The following is a 16,754-nucleotide window of genomic DNA, read 5'->3' as shown; positions in this document are numbered from 1 at the left end:
TTGTCCCTGTGTAGGGTGCTGTGACCTGACAGTTACTGAATCAAAAGAGTTTTCTATCAAATGCATCCAGATAATCCAAAATCAGACCCCCCAGTGGTGACATGAATTCTTCTCTGAAGGAGTGCATTTGCTGTAACTGATCATTGAAGGAACCTTGGTGGTGGCTATTTTGTATAAGACAGCTAAATTTCAGTGATATAAAACCCATCCTTAGTCTGTGTTCAAAACAAGGGATATTGCTGGTTGCAAAAACAACAATCGTGTCTGTTAGGAATACAGCAACGCCATATGAATTGCAATTCCTACTTTTTCAGTGGAAGAGCATCTCCTCTACAGGTATGCTCCATCTTTAATCTCTCAGAGCAGGTCCTCAATGGACACCCAGAAAAATACCTTCAAAATATAAGCCAATAACTAAAAGCTTAGAAGTCAATTGGTTTAAACAAATCTTTAAAAGCTCTTGTTTTACAGTACATGATAATCTTCCTCTTATTCTTCCTACAGCACTGAGAATTTTCCTATTCCTAAACTAAGGTGCCGGACCCTTTCACCTGATGCTCTGAGGTGCCAGCTCACTTCTCTGCCACAAAGGGATTAAAGCAATTAGACTGAATTATGAGCTGTTGGCTCTGATCTACATTAGACATAATTTTGGTTCTTCTTGTCAGACGGACTAAAGGACTCTGACCTGAAAGCCTATCTGCTTTCTAATTATATTAGTTGTTTTAATAAGAGATATTACCTTTCCTTACAACAGTTATTTCTCTTAACGTTAAGCAATGTATTCACTCACAGAAACACCATCAGTATCTAATTAACTTAATTCCCCCAGCCCAAGCAAACAGCATATGGAAAAATGTCACTTTGGGTATCATTTCCCCCTCCTTCTTCCTCTGTCAACCTACATCTCTGCCTCAGTGCTGGGGAATATTATACTACCAGAGTTTGGGTGAAATCAGCCCGGCTTGTCTTCCAGTCCATTTTTTGAGCTGGGCCCTCTCTCCAGGTGAGATCCAGCTATAAAAATGTGATCGCATCCTGCAGCTGAGCTGCACGGTCTCTCCAAGTGGGCCCAGCTCCTCCATCCCCCCGCAGAAGGGCTATACAATGCATCTCAGCGAGGCGTAGGCTTTCACTGCCTCCCATCAAAGCGTCCTCCTGCCAACAGAGAGGGGCCAGGAGCAGAGGAAAAGCTCCTTGATATGAAATAGCAGAAGCTCTTTTTTGCTCCACTCTTCAGTCTATTCTGCACTTCTTTCAGGCAGGGCGAGTCCTACCGTTTCACTGCAAACGCTCTGTATAGAAAGTATATATACATTAAACTGCCTCTGTGACCATGTTTGACTTCTACTCTTACAAATAAATGGGAGTAGATAGCTCCTTTCCCTCAGGAACTTCTGTCTGCTGAAAATTGAGAATCGCTGGGATATGCAGATGAAACGGTTCTTTCTCTCCACCAAGATATGAAAGCAGAGAGCTCCTTACCCTTCCGAGCTTCAGGCCAAGGGGCTTCGACACACACAGAGCAAACGGGAAGATGTGTGATTAGGTAACTTCCAAACTTCAGAAACATTGTCATTTCAAATTCTGACTTCCTGCCATGCACATATTCTTCTGTAACCAGGCTCTGAGGCAATTTATTAACAACTCCAGAGGAGTGATATCTGCAGAATCTGTTTTTCAGCTTTTGACAGCTGAGCAGGGCTAATGTTACTGTTTCAGAGTGCCGTCGCTAGAGCAGTGCATATTCTGTATATTCAATAAAGATGCATCCTTTGAAGGTGCAAATGAAATAGCTTATCTGAAGTAAAAAGCTAAAAAAGACATTTTAATATTTTAGATCATTTATCAGCATGTAAGGAAATAAAAAGTTGACTGTGTTTTCCAAAGAAGATTTTTAATCACGAACTACCAGAAGTTTTAGGTTGAGTCTCCTTTTCAGTATACTTGAATAAGTATTTTAGTAGAAATCACTACATTTCACAAAATTAAATTAAAATAAAATAAAACCTCAGCTAAACACTTTCAGTATTTTGAATTTTTAAATGTAAAAACCAGGTGAAGACAGTTCTACAGCCTTGAAATCTAAAAACAAAACAAAACAAACAAAAAAACCCACTGAGATCAGCATTACACCTGAGCTCTGAAATGAGAGGTTTTAAAAATACCTGAAATACACTAAATATTACATAAAGAAAAGTTACAGAGGCTTTCAGGGAAAGAATAGAGGGAATTTTGTTCACATTAGAGAATGAATTTGAAATCATGGAAGTCTTGACATTGTTCTTGAACTTTCCTGGAACAGAGGTCTTCCTTGGATGAATGTTACAGGGAGGGTGGAAGAAGGAGTTAGACTAAAGCAGGATTGACATGCATGATGAATTACAGTTCATTAATCCAATTAATGAGTAATTCCAGAAGCTTTAATCCCAGATAAAGCTCTTTACTGTAGCTCTGTTGGTTAGTGCTGCACTAACTAAGAGCCTGTCAGCAAATCTGTTGTAAAACTCTATTAAATAAAGCTTGCCATGCACTGCCATAGCTTGTGTGGTAATATTTTGTTAAAAAAATAATGAGAAAAATATAGAATGGAGTGATCTCTAACCATATTTGACCTGGTTTGCCTTATAAAAGAATTCAAGGTATATTTAAAAAGATGCAGACCAACTGAATGCAACTTCAAATATTTATAAACACACTTGGTTTAGAAGGCAAATATATGTTCCAGTTTCTTGAAGTCATCTGTATATATAATTTCTTCATGCACATCCTATTGACTAATGGGAGCCAATAAAGTATATTGGGCTGTTTTTGGAAATAATCTCTGTTCCATTCTTAATCTATTTTATTTGTGGTGGCACTACCTCCAAAAGTGATGCTTTCTGAACACTTCAGAAGTGCAATCCGTCCTCTGCAAATCTCACAGGCAGAAATGGACAAAGAAAGGGAATAAAGAGAGGGAATAATATGGGGTACTTACATACTGTTTGTCTTCATTAGTTGTGGACAATGCAGCAGAACAACGCATAAAAGAGGGAGTTCAGTATGACACAAGCATCTGAACCTTTAGCACATGCCTAAGAAGATCAAAACATTAATTAAAATCTATATAGCAGAAAGAACTTCAGAGCTTCTCAGAAAACCAGGAGGACTCCCCTCCCAAGAAACCCTTCCCATCTGAATGAACCCAACTCCTTCTCCCTGTTGTGACAGTGCTCTGCCCCCTGGCAGATGGGCAATTCAAATATTCCTTTGCCCACCATAATGGGATGAACAAATGGGATCACCAAAATCCTTCTGAAAACTGGCAGGTTGGTAACTTGTAGTGACTGCTATGTGGTGGCTTTGATTTGGTGAGTACTTGTCTACTCAACACTGTGAGCATAAGTGCATCTATTTTAATAATGGAGAAGACTTGCAGTACCATGAAAGTTTGTGCAATGCATTCAAAGGTTGATCTTACCCTCTTTGAGCAGCTTTCTCAAATTATCTTCCACATTCTCAGTTTGTAAAAGCTGTGTTACCAAAAAGATCTTGATATGATGACTATTTAAGAGAAAGTGCATCCTTTCTGATATTGCCACAGTGTCTGTTGTGGGAGGATGACAGTTCACACCCAATTACACACTGTGATGGATTCATATTTCTTGATCAGTGGCTTTGAAGCCTTCTGGAACAACATTGTACAATGACCCTTCATCTTAAAGACCAAATAAGATGATTAGTGACATGCGGAAGAGTCAGAATTTCATGCATGTCAGAACTACTTTTAACCAGTCTCTGTCTGTGGCAGTGCTCCTGAACTGGAAGAAAGCTCAATTGCACCAGCACAGAGAAAGCTGTTTGATGGAAACAAGCAACTGCAGAGCTTATTAGAGCAGGAACACAGCTGTCTCAGAAGGACTTCCATTTAACAAAAGCAACACCACAATCTGAGACCAAAAGCAAAATACTTGTGCAACTGTTGTTAGAACTTCAGATTTCTGGAGCTTGAAAATACAATGGAAATCACAAACTTTGATGAAGACTCAATGCACTTCAGTGTGGTGATGCATATAATTACAGCAGTTAGGTTTTTTACTATGTCTTTGAATCAGGGTCACAAAAGAGTGTGGCATTTAAAATGGTCTTTAATGTTACTAGTGCTATAAAGGTGTCTTGGTTAAACCCTTACAATTTTGTCCTACCTCATCAAAAAGAAATGCTACATCCCTCAGAAAGCAAGACAGTACGTCAAAAGAAATTGAGCCTGATCCACAACTTAGTCCTGTTGTATGAATGCAATCCTGACTGCACAATGTCTATCCAGGAGGAATGTATGAATCAATAATTGACTAATGAAAATAATAATTCCTGTACTTGTTTAGCCAGGTGACTTTTAAGACTGTTAAACAGATTAGAAAACAAATTAAAATAAAAGCTGTTGTGAATATGGGGACCACCAAGTCCAGCACTGGTGGCATGCTGCTGCTAATGGGACTCCTGTCCCATCCTTGGCGTGTTTTGGCATATCATTGGTTCATCTCGAAAAAGCTTTCGTGATTACAGCTTGTGGCATCCCACCTCAACATGCAGTGCTACCATTTCCAGGGACATGAGGAAACATTGAGAAACATATGGCAAGTCATGGGAATTGCAAGACTTTGACCTTGAGCTGCTGCACAGGATTGAGGCAATGTGTTTAATACCTCCAGAGGGAGAGGGGAAGTGAGAGACGAGTGTGTGCACTTAGAGGGGAAGAGATCAAAGATAAAATGAAAAACTAAAACTGATGAGAGCACAAGATTAAGAAATGAATGAAAGTCACCAAAACTGATCAGGCTGTTTAATGATCAAGATGATCAAGCTATAGTCCTGCAAATGTTTTCAAAGGCAAAGAGACATTTGTATGTCTTTTTTCCCACCTTTGAAACTTCAGTGGTAAAAGCTGCAAATAGTTAATATAAAAGAAGCAAAATGCATCCACCCTTTTCAGACCATTTGATATGCTACTTCTTGTAAACTTCCTTAAAAAATGCCTTTCATAACTAAGAAAATCACCACATGCTCACTGCTTTGTAAATGGGAAATTAAAGATAAGAAAGTCTGAATAAAATAAGACTATTTGACATTTGCATTCCAAGCACTTAGCCAGTATCAATCAATTACCTCACTGCACTGCCTCACGGTCCCCAATCTAACTGAAAAATGCAAGCTCACAACTTCCTTGTGAGATAGTTGTTATTAACCCATTTTTCATAGCTGAGAACCAAGATGCAGGGGATGTGGGTGACACCCTGGGTCACGGTGGCTGCTAGTGGCAAAGCTGGAAATAGGTCTTGAATCCTGTTTTTAAGACAAGACACAGGGCAGTTCATTTCAACAAGAGCTGTTTCCATGTCAGGATTTTATATGCTTACATCACATGGATGAACCAGTATTTCGATGTCTCCAGCCTCAAAAAGCCTCCTGCTACTCACAGAACTGATTTTTCTTCTTATGCTAATTATGATGAAAATCTTTCTCCTTCATGAAATCCTTGTGATAGCACAGAGTTTCCCCTGTGACTGACTCTCCACTGCATCAGGACAGGAATCTCTATGATTCTGATAACCAGTGTGCAGTTTTTTTAGGCAAGAGTGAGACGAGCAGTGAGAGGACAGAGGTATGGTCTGATGGCATTTATCTGTATCAGTTGTCAGCTTATGAAGCATTATGTGATGTACGTGTCCAGCTTTCGCTGTTTGCACTACTGGCAGATTATATGATTCCCCTTTATTGTCTTATGGCTTTTTCCCTTAAAAACAAACAAACAGTCTACTGTTCCCCGGAGAAGGACAGGTAGTGCTTTTTACATCCAATAACAAGCTGAAAAGGAATCCATTCTGGGACACTCATTTTCACTCTGCTGCTGATCATAACAAAAGTACTTCTCCTACGAACAATCATTCAGTCTGTTGTTGTTACTAAAGCATTATATATGTTATTTTCTGTATAGTTCAATCATATCTTATTTATGATATTCTTCATAGTGATGGTTCACTTTTTGCCTAGGCCAAAACACTCTGAAGTCAGTAAAAGATTAGCTGTTTTGTATTCACTGTGCTCTTCTTTCTCCCCAGTTATGCAGGGAACAACATCCAAGTAATGTTTGGATCTTCTGTCCCAATGCCAGGCAAGTCTCTGCTGAAGACACATCTGATGAGAGGTATTAAATAGTTAAACACAATGGATTTTGATTTTTTTGATCTTCAGTCATTAGGGTAATTTCTTATATATTGCACATCATTTATTCTTGAATACTGTGGTGACGTGAGTCTCCTGTTAAAGACTAAAGATGAAATAATTAAAAATGGCTAAGTGACCTTGAAAGTCATGTCCTTCTGAGCATCAATAGGGGCTGTGCACATTAATTAGTGTTTTTCAAATTCTACTCTTAATATTTACCAAAGCAGAACAGCTTTCAGTCAGTCAGTCAAGGGCAGGTATGGTTAGCCTGTGACTGTTAACATATTTGTATTTATAATGATTTTCTTTATCCATGATTTAATTTGCAAAAATACATTTAATTTTTTTTTTTTTTAAAAAAGCTCTATTGAAAATGTTTATTACAACTTTGTTTGGAGAAATGCCTAGGAATAACAGACTTTGTTGCTAACATTAGAGTAACTACTTCTAATCAATGATAGAAATATGAGATAAAGAGCTCAAAAATATTATGATTTATTAGATGAGACATAGGCTCAAAAATTGCAAATGAAACTATCTAAATTTTAACATGTGTCCATAACAAAATTTGAATTTCAGTAAGAACTTAAAAAAATCTTGTTTCCACTGTATTTAATAAAAAGCCCTGTGAAGAAGAGCATAGTTAATTTTTATATTTCTTCACTTCTTGTTAATAAGAGAAGAGTGATATTTCTGACAAACACAAATACATGGGAAAGAGAACATTTTACCAGTAGGATCTATTTTTTTCCTAAATTATTTGAGAAGTCTCATAGTCAGGAACACTGCAGATTAGAGTACACAAGATATTGAGGAAACAATAGGCAAAATGGTCTTGTGCTAAATGAAAAGTGAGAAGGATGAATGTTATCCATTCTCTCTAGTGTTTTTTATGCTGGGTCAATAAGCTATTGTAATCAAACTACAGAGAAAATCTCTTGCTGAGCTTTTGCTGTTACATTTTACCAACCTGCCATGGGTTTTTATATTATTCTGTTAGATTAAAAGATGGTATGATTAGACTGTCACTAATGATAAGCAAATAGTTTTAAATAAGCATGCTTAATATATTTGTTGTTTGCCCAGAAAAAGGTTAACCGTACTGTTATATGTCTGAAGATGTATAACCTTGTCAGCGGATGCATAATTGCCAGCCGATTCTGTATGTGCTAGCAGAGTTTGAAAGATGCACTTTTATTTGTAAAGATAACTCAATCTCAAAGTCAACTCTCCATGAACAGCCAAATTTTTATTCTCTGGTAGAATTTGTCTTCTTGGCTCTTCTGGGGGCTTCAGTTACAGCTTGCACAAAATGAACTGATTTGGTTCCACCAGATGAATTAGAAATTCCAGATGTGAAGGAAAATGTTTACATTTTAGATGTCCAACACAACTGACTCCAAGTGCTAGTTCATAATCTTTTCCCATATGGGGCTGCAAGTTTTTATGAGCAACTGATTGCGCTGTAGTAGAGGCTCAACAAAGAATTTTTTTTTTTTTTTTTTTTTTTTTTTGCTTCCACAATACAGAAGATGTTAGGTAGGGCATGCTGAATGGCAGATGTTCCATAACTGAAGTAGTGCACTGCAGTGCTTGGACAGGTCTGATAATGCATCCAAGACAGATACAACCTGTTTATAAATTAACTTTAGCTTGGGACACTACTTTCTACTACTTCTTGATCATCACTGAATTCCAGCATGCTACCATTAGCAATCCAAGTTGGAGAGCAATTGATAACATAGTGTGAACAAAAGTTTTTGTCAGTAAGCAATTTTAAAGCTTTAATAAGATTATTTTTTAATTAAACATTAATTTGCATTGTGAAAGTTCCAGTACAAAGTTGGTCCAGAGAACAGCTAGATTCAAAACACATTTCATCACCTCATTATCTAAAGGTAGATTTGCTAATTATTTTTAAAGGTTTTTAAATGGGCAACAATGAAGCCATGATCTTGTGAATAACACACACTTAACTTCATGGACATAAGAGCAGTTATGCTAGAACTGCATGAAAACAAGCATCTAAAGTCAAGCACATGTATACACTTAACATTTCATGTCCATAAATTTACTTTAATCTTGATAATTCTTAGCAATACTAAGCTGTCAGGGATCTCCAGCTTGTTTGTGTGCTGGTTCTCAAAATGTCATCAGGGAATAAAGATGTTAATCTCTTTATATTTCAGTAGAATATAAGGGCAGTGATTTCCCAGTACAGTAGTATTATTTAAATTCTGCCTTGTAATTACTTTTTTCTTTTTTGATATCACACATGTACTTGTGACATTACTGATAACCTCAGACATTATTTCAGTTATTTCCAGTCACTCTGACATATTTGTATGCTGTAATTTATTTTTATTTGTATGTTTATTTATTTATTTTAAAAGTATATAGTTATGAGTATCTACATAAGGACTTTAAATCAAATTGTGTTGATCTGGTAAAGGTAGATTTCAGCTCTAATATTCTACTGCTGCATATGTGATAACTGAAAGAGTTTTAATGAAAAGAACAAAAATGCTGTCAAGCTGCTCCTCTTGCATTGGCAGCAGCTCAGGAGCAGTTAACAGAAAGAAAAGCTTATTAAATTAAACCATCATCTTAGTTTAAAAATATATTTTATAATATCCACAATTCATTTTATAAATATGTTCCATCATCTTCCACTTACCTCTGTTTCATAATTTGGATCAAAGGCACTTAGAAAGGAGCTAGGAGTAAGACCCAGATCGACCGCTGCTCACACAGAAGAGTTCATGGGCAAATGAAAATCAAAGTGAATGCCTGAGGATCTCTGAGTGCCCAAGCCAATGTCTTAAATGGGCTAACAAGGCACCTAGGGCCTGGCTGTTGCCCGTTCTCAAAGATGATGCCATCATACCTAGGCCAATTTTGCACCACTGGTCAGGCAGGACCAGGGAAGCTTAGAAATGCTAGTGGAAGGGACACCAGAAGGTCACCTACTCCATACTGCTTGAAGCAGGATCATCACCAAGACCAGATCAGGTCAGCTGTGGCCAAGTGTTGAATGCCTCTGGAAGAGCTGCTGCAGCTGATTTCTGCTGTAGAGGCAGGTGAGATTGTTGGGCAGCCTCAGCTCTGTGCTCAGCCTGGCAGGGAAATGAAGGTGAACTGACACAAGTTTTGGAGCACTCCTGAGCCACCTTAGAGGAGGTAGACAGAGCTGGTCACTGGTGTGCAAATGACATTAGCCACATTAAAATCAGAATAGGGACAAAGTGCCCAAAGAGATCCAGATTTGTCAAGGAAATATGAAGAACTGGATTCAGTGCCCATTTCAGGTTGAAAATGTTTACACCTCCCAGGTTGAATCACTCAGGAGAGCCTTAATTACCTGAGCAGTAGCTGTGGTATAAAGGGAATGACTCTCCCTTCTCCTGTCCAGACTGTGGTCAACACAGGATTAATAAGAGCAGACATAAAGACCGAATAGGAAAAACTAGTTTTCTAGGTTTCCTTCACTGCTGTGTGCAGGACCTTAGTGTTAAAGCAGACAATTTAAGACCCTTATGATGAGCTAACTGCAGCCTTTATATAAATCATGTCTTTCGCCCACTAACCAGCTACATTAAAATTAATAAAAATGTAAAAAGAAGGTCTTAAATTAATTAGCAATTGAGTATGGACTGTACTTTATTATCTGTAGATTTTGAGCACTTGCAAGAAAATCTTGAGTGAAAAAAAAAAAGAAGGAATGCACTTATAAATCTCAAATTTGTAGTGGACTCTGTATATATAGAATTGTTGTTTGCATGTGTAGCACATATTACAGTGCTGAACAAAACTTTTATTACAAAATCATGTTTCTGCAATTTACCTTTCTCAAGGTACTACTATAAGCAAAGTCCAGATTTCATTCCAGCTCTATGTTGACTCTAATTTTCCAGCTGGCTTGAGCAATGCAAAAGAAGGTCAAGATACTGGTCCAAAATTACACGGCCACTCCAAATCTCAGCTGGCTACCAGAACTTGCTTCGTCCATTGCATCACACAATCCCCTTACACATCATAACCTCCCATAGGGCAACGACGGTAAGATTGCCAATGTTTTTTCTCTTTTAAAGCCTTATGGTGTAGTATTAGTTACATTCTCATAGTTATTTTAATTTAGAAACTTTCTAGGCTTAGGCTGCTACAGGGTGGAAACACTATAGAAGTACCTGAGGTAATATAAAATACCTAAACCCTTAGCATGCAGCACTTGTGCCAGAAGTATTTATTTTATGGTCTGAGTTTATTAAATTAAGTTATTGACTTCAGTGAAGTACTGCAGAAGGGGACTTTGAAAGCTGGCTGGCAAAGAGACAGATGGCTGGAATCTGTTCCCACAAAACCAGCAATAAAGCCCTCATTGACTTCAGTAGGTGCAGGGTGAGGTCTAGAAAGACCTGGTGCAGCAGAGCACTATTGGTTACAGTGACCTTTCTTCAGTGAGCTTTAAGGCCTTTTTTTTTTTCTTTTTTTTTTTTTTTTTTTTTTTGTGAAAGACAGACTCTACACTGTTTTTGCCATCAAACTGAACTTGGTCAGAGCTGGTGGAGACTAGAAGATCTGAGATCTGACAGGAGGCTGTCACATTTTTCAAGTGAAAATGTTGAAGCACTTTGAAAGCAAATTGCACATCAGTAATTTGAATAAATTAAGATCTGTAGCTTATTGATATCCCAGTATTTTCTTAGTGTAATTAATAGCATATCAAATGGATTGCTTCTTCTAAGACAGGTGGATTATCAGAGAGATGGCTGTTATCTACCATAAACACTATTTTTTTTTTTGTAACATGCTAGGTTTTGTGAAGGTCAGCATGCAATGGTGTGAATGACTGTTGTAAATATGACAGATTCTGTCCTGTCCCGTTTCCGTTATTATTACAAAAATAGTATAAATATTCAACCCTTAACTCTTAGTTTTGAAAAAATATTGTGTGTGTCCCCTGCCTTGATACAATAACTGTCATATGTAGGAAAGTGGAGAAGTGTTTTTTTTTTTTTCTTTCATAGAAACTACAGGGTAAAATGACTCTTTCGGAGGTCAAATCTCAGTCTGAGCTGTAAGTCAAGTGAAACAAGGAAAAATTTGCTTTGATGAGTCAGATTTAAGAATGTTGCTGTAATGAAGGATAATTATGATGACGGAAATTAAGGGCAGAATTATGATAATTGAAAGCTCTGTTGTGGCAGATATTAAAAGATCCTAGAGTTCTGGGGCTGTTAAATGTTACCATTAAAATCTTGGTAATTAGAAATACTTGACAAAGGCTGGGTGAACACTTAGTAGAACAGAACCTTAACTATTACTTTTTGATAATCCTGTTACATTGCTCACTGTATTACATGTTTAAGTTTACTGTGGCTGTGACTGCTTGATGGCATCTAAACCTTCTATCTTACTGCTTTAGAAATAGACTTAACTAAAGAAAGGGAAGAAAAGACATGAAAGCCTCTTGCACTGTGGCACACTGCTCTAATCAAGTACAGACCAGATTATTAAAGGTCTAATTCCCATGAAAGTTAGCTTGTGACCCTGCTCTTTGCATCGCATGAGTAAAATTTCCCAGTTCCTATGTAGCTCTCTAAAGTTCATTCTGACAGAGATTTTCACTCATTGTGCACCATACAGTGTCAACTAATCCCACTCTTAAGCAAATTTTATTAGTGCTTTTTCTCTAAACAGGGGAATTGTTTGTTTTCTGCCTTGAGAGATTTCCTTATTTTCTTTCTCCTTGGATTGCGTGAAAAACAGATTTCTTATCATCTGTGCAGAAATCTTGTCCTGTAGAAGGTCATCCAAAAGATGTATGTGATCCAAAGGCTATTTTCAGACTAGGGCACACTGAGACAATTATGTAAGACTTGTTTAGTTTATGAATTATTTTAGATAGTTTGAAAATGTGAAGTGATTTGGGTCCTGGAACACAAAGAAGAAAGAAAGAGCTAGAATATTTCTATTCAATTTAATTGAATTTAGCACTTGACTAGCAAGTAGCTCTCATCATTTTAGGATCAGCAGGGGTCCGACCCTGTAAACACACAATCCTGGCAGTCCCAGTGAAGAAGTCATTGTGTCCATAGCAACATGCTGCAGCGTGAAGCATTTCTGCACCTCCTCAGCTCCCATCCTGGCACTGCTGGGGACACAGACCAGCTGTGCATGACTGTTCATGTTTATGTCACCACTATTTTAACTCCACATTACAAACCTTGTTTCCCCAGCAAAGAGCATCTGCTCTCTGAGTGACATGTTTTTAATGTGCTGATTTATCATTGTCAGATACAGCATTTTTATTGCTGAAATTTGAATATTGTATTTAAGGCACTTTTGTGATTACAGATGTTTTACATATAAATTGCCTTATATTACAAAAAATATATTCTGTACTTCTCAAGCAGTCTCATTCTGATGTGTCTTACATTTTTATACCTGACTCTGCATGGCTAAATGGAGGTGAATAGCTGTCTGCTCGGGATAACTGCAACCCTGGCTACAGTGCTGCATTAAATCTTTGATCGCATGCTTATTATGTGACATTGGCCGTGGTGGTTGAGGAAACAGTCTGGAAAGAGAAGGTTGGGTCCTGCCCACGGGTTTTAGCTGTATCTGGATAATGGGTGCCCCAAAAATGCCAGACATGTCAGAGGCTGCAGATGTGCTGCCAACTCTATTGCAAGCGAGCTGCTGGCTTGGAGCCACTTCTGCATCCCCTGTGAAGGGGCAGGGAATGGGTATGAAGGCTTGGAAGGAGCGGTGAGACTGGAGGAACGCTCCTCCCTGGAAGATGTCAGATCCTAAAGGGTGGTGAGAAAAGGCTGACTCCTGCCTTTGGCACATATCACAGAAATGAGCACTGTCGCGAACAGGATTGCAGCCACATGACAACTGCCAGGCTGTCTCGGAGAGAACAGCTGCTGTTTGGAATTGGTGACACCCAGGGGGTGCCGGTCTGCTGTGCAGGCTGCCTGGTGTGCAACACACCCAGGAGATGCAGCGTGAGGCAGCAGCAGTGCCTGGCTGCCTGGCTGGGGGTGTTCAGTACTCCCCAGTGGGATCTTACGCCGTGACTGCCAAATAGCCAGGGTATGAGCTGCTGCCTCGCTAGAAGTAGCTTGGGAAGAGAAAGGACACAATCCAGACTGAAAAAAATGGTTGCAAGAAAGTCAGCAAATCTGATGGAGTATTTGTTCGGGGTGTGGAGTGGGGACAGGAACAAGAAGGACTAAAAAAAGTTCAAAGAATGGAAAGAAAAAGGAATGAGTTATTGCTGGTAAAGACCACAAGTAATTAAGTTATCCCATGGAAGCTGCGGAGAAGCCTGGCAATCCCATAAGGAGGCAATTACACCTCCAGACCAGGGCCAGAGAGCAGCTTAGCTTATAGAAGACTGAAATTTCAGGAAAAGAGATCCCTCGAAGAAATACTCCTGCTTGTGAGAAGGGGCATTCCCTCTTGTCACCAGCATTTTCATCAAGACAATTGTAGTAATGTTTAATTTAACATACACATCAGTAACCTTTATTACTACAAGAAGGAATACCATGAAGCTGCTGGAAATGACCTGTAAATGTAATTCTAGGAGCTGCAAAATCCTACAGTGACTTTTCCCGTCGCTGTTCAGTGCAGCCTGGCTGCTTCAGAGGGAGCGCCGAGCAGAGTAGTTGAAATAACACCACCATCTACTGGGCAGCCCGTTAATATGTCGAAATGAGAAGTCTTGCAGACGAAAATTGTGCACAACTCCCAGCCACAGATTCTTTGGTACATACCAGAACACACCTGATAAGCCCTCATTATGTAATTCTTCATTATTTTTGTTACTCATGTTGACTGATGCGTTTCCAGGCTGCTCTCTATGCAAGACATAGATAAATAGATAAATAATAAAAAATGACTGCCTTGCGTGGATGTACACGAATAGGGAAATGGGGAACATTTTTCATAGCATTTCTGTGCGGGGAGCAGCACCAGTTCAGCAGCTGTGCCCTGTAAAAGACATATTAATTCGATTCCCATCAGGACTGATATTATTTGCTCTTACAGATCTGTTGCTTAGTCACATGCAGGTGCATACATCAAGCCCGCAAAGCAGAAACCTAGAAATAGGAACGTCCACTGATGAGTTGAGATGCATGCCATAGCCAGATGTGGGAAACAGCATGTGACAAAGACCTAGAAATTGTTCTTGCAGGAAGTATAAACGCTGTAGGATTTCTTGCTGCTGTGTGTATTAGATGTACGGTATCCTGTTTCCATGCTTATTTCTGATATAAATAATTTCCACTAGCAATGTGGGGTATATCTGATACATAGGTGGTGTTCTGCAAAAGTGATCTGAAAAGTCATGAGCCCATCAACTCAGCTAATATAGTTAAGGCACACCATTCTCTGTAGCCTAAGGCAAAAACAAGGATAGTGTGATGGTGTGACTGGTATTGCATGGAGCACTTTCGCCAACCCTGCCCGAATGACCAGAAACTTGCTAATGATCAGCTCAGTGAGTCAGAAACAGGAGTCAGAAACAAGGCTGAAACACATGAGCCTTAATGTGGGGAAAGTGACAATCTGCTACTGACCCTTAAGTCAAGCTGAGTAATGGTCCTCCGAGAAAAGACGGTGAGATTTCCTCCTTCTGCAGGGGGAAAATTGCTGGAACTGTGTGAGACTCCCCCCAACTAATGCAAATACCAATTAACACAAGGCTGAGGATGAGAACAGGCTTAGGCTAGGCCCTACAACATTATGGGTACGTGGCATGGCTGCAGCATCCCTGATGAGGGACCTGGCCAGGGCTTTCTCCAGCAGAGTTCAGTGCAACCACAGCTGAAAAGGGTTATCTGAGATACTTCTTTTTTATTATTATTTTTTTTTTCCTGGGTGACTTTTAGATTAGATTCTGCTTAATTTTAATGTGTATTTTTACAGTTGAATGATGGTAAATCTGCAGCCTGAGAAACCTAGGTTCCCTCTTGGAAAGAAAATATCCAACCTCCTCATATATTTATTCATTTACATATAAATGAAAATTAATAACATCAGATAGCCAAGGTGCATTTTTTCTGTTAGTAGCAAAAGCAACAGTAGTTCCTGTGCATTTATTATGATTAAATATTATCAGTGTCTGTCACACATGAATGAAATCATACCAGGAGCTGATTGTCTATCTTATATAGAAAGAACTTAGATGGCAATTTTTATGTTTGTTTTTGTTTTTTAAACCTATTACCTATCCCCAAGCTATCTGCTGGTTTATGCTGAGGTATCTCCATCGTCCTTGAGATACATCTGCCTCAGCTCAGTTATTAATACTCTGTGGACAACGTACCAGCAAGTTTGCATGAAATTTTCAAATTTAGCAGAACCATGTAAGAATTATTTTATTAGGACAACAGAGATCAATCCCATATTTAATATCATAATGTCAAAAGCAAGATTATTCTAATATTGCAAAAATATTTATCAAATAATGTAAAGAGACTATATTTTCAGTTCAGTAGTGAAATGACCACGTCTGAAACCAGACTGGTGTTTCTAAACACCTGGTAACCTTCATGAATTTTTGACCTAAATTACCTTCAAGCTGTGATGACTGCATGCTCTGTACATGTAAGTAAAGGAAGTACAATACTTCTCCTGATGATACAGCTTCAAGGGACATCATAAGAAGGAAGGAGACAGTATTACCACTGGATTGTCTTAAATAATTTTGTGTGCTTTGCAAATGCTTTCTTGCAAAATACCAAATGCCAGGCATTTTTTGTATATTTTTCTTTAATAGTTGTTTTGTTTTTTTTTTTGAAAATCTTTTTGACTTATGTACGCTGCTTATTTTGTGTTGTCAATTTAGCTCTGCCATCCTGTATATATCACCAAAGCAGGTTGCTTTAGTTAACTCAGGAAAATATTCTTTATTGGGAATACAAACACTAATAAAGTTATTAGTGCAATAAATTATTTTCTTTTGTATGGAGATCAAGTAATCCAGTGTTTACTTCGGAAAATATAGTGCAGCCTATATTGTGAGTCCATTAGCAGCAACAACAAATCTTTTCTGGCTCTAGAGAAAGAATTAATTATTTACATGTTTCTCATTAACTTTTTACCTACTGTTAACAGTAGGTTTTTAAAAGAATTCCTTTCTGTCTGTGATCAAAGTTTTCAACAAGCCCATTTACAGGCAGTATATTTAGCCATTTTTAATTATTTGCAGTCTATCACAAAATGACATTTGCAATTTTTAAGCATTGCTGAAACCCTGCAGGTATTCCAGAAATTCCTGACAAGTCTTTTTGAGCAGCCAATGCTTTTATTCACTGCTCTTGACATGCTGTTCAATCAGATAGTACGTATATCTCGTCTTCACCTTCCAGAATAATACCAAAGCTCTCAAAACACAGCTGTCTGTATATACACCAATGGAGCTGATGGTTATGTACTTCTCTGGAGCTGTATTTTCTCTTTGGGACATTCTGGTAGCAGTATTAGTGTAATTTAGGGCAACAGAACATGGATCTACATTTTTATTCCAG

At 38.4% G+C, this 16,754-nt stretch overlaps 2 long non-coding RNA genes across 4 annotated transcripts in view; both read right to left on the bottom strand.

The window, feature by feature from the left end:
- LOC308198229 overlaps positions 1 to 16,754 on the bottom strand; it is a 48,401-nt gene that overhangs the window by 7,709 nt on the left and 23,938 nt on the right. For all 3 annotated transcript variants that reach the window (XR_013953753.1, XR_013953754.1, XR_013953755.1), the window contains exon 4: positions 2,981 to 3,077. This is a non-coding gene — a long non-coding RNA (uncharacterized lncRNA). The remainder of the gene's footprint in view (positions 1 to 2,980; positions 3,078 to 16,754) is intronic.
- On the bottom strand, positions 5,648 to 9,082 carry LOC308198234. The gene is made up of 2 exons (XR_013953764.1): positions 8,885 to 9,082; positions 5,648 to 6,310 (listed from the first exon to the last, which is right to left on the bottom strand). It is a non-coding gene; the product is annotated as an uncharacterized lncRNA (long non-coding RNA).

Source organism: Anser brachyrhynchus (genome assembly GCF_964034855.1).
Source record: "Anser brachyrhynchus genome assembly, chromosome: 7".
Lineage (NCBI taxonomy): Eukaryota > Metazoa > Chordata > Aves > Anseriformes > Anatidae > Anser > Anser brachyrhynchus.
Note: the sequence above shows the minus strand (reverse complement) of the source record. Positions and strands in the feature narration are given on the sequence as shown.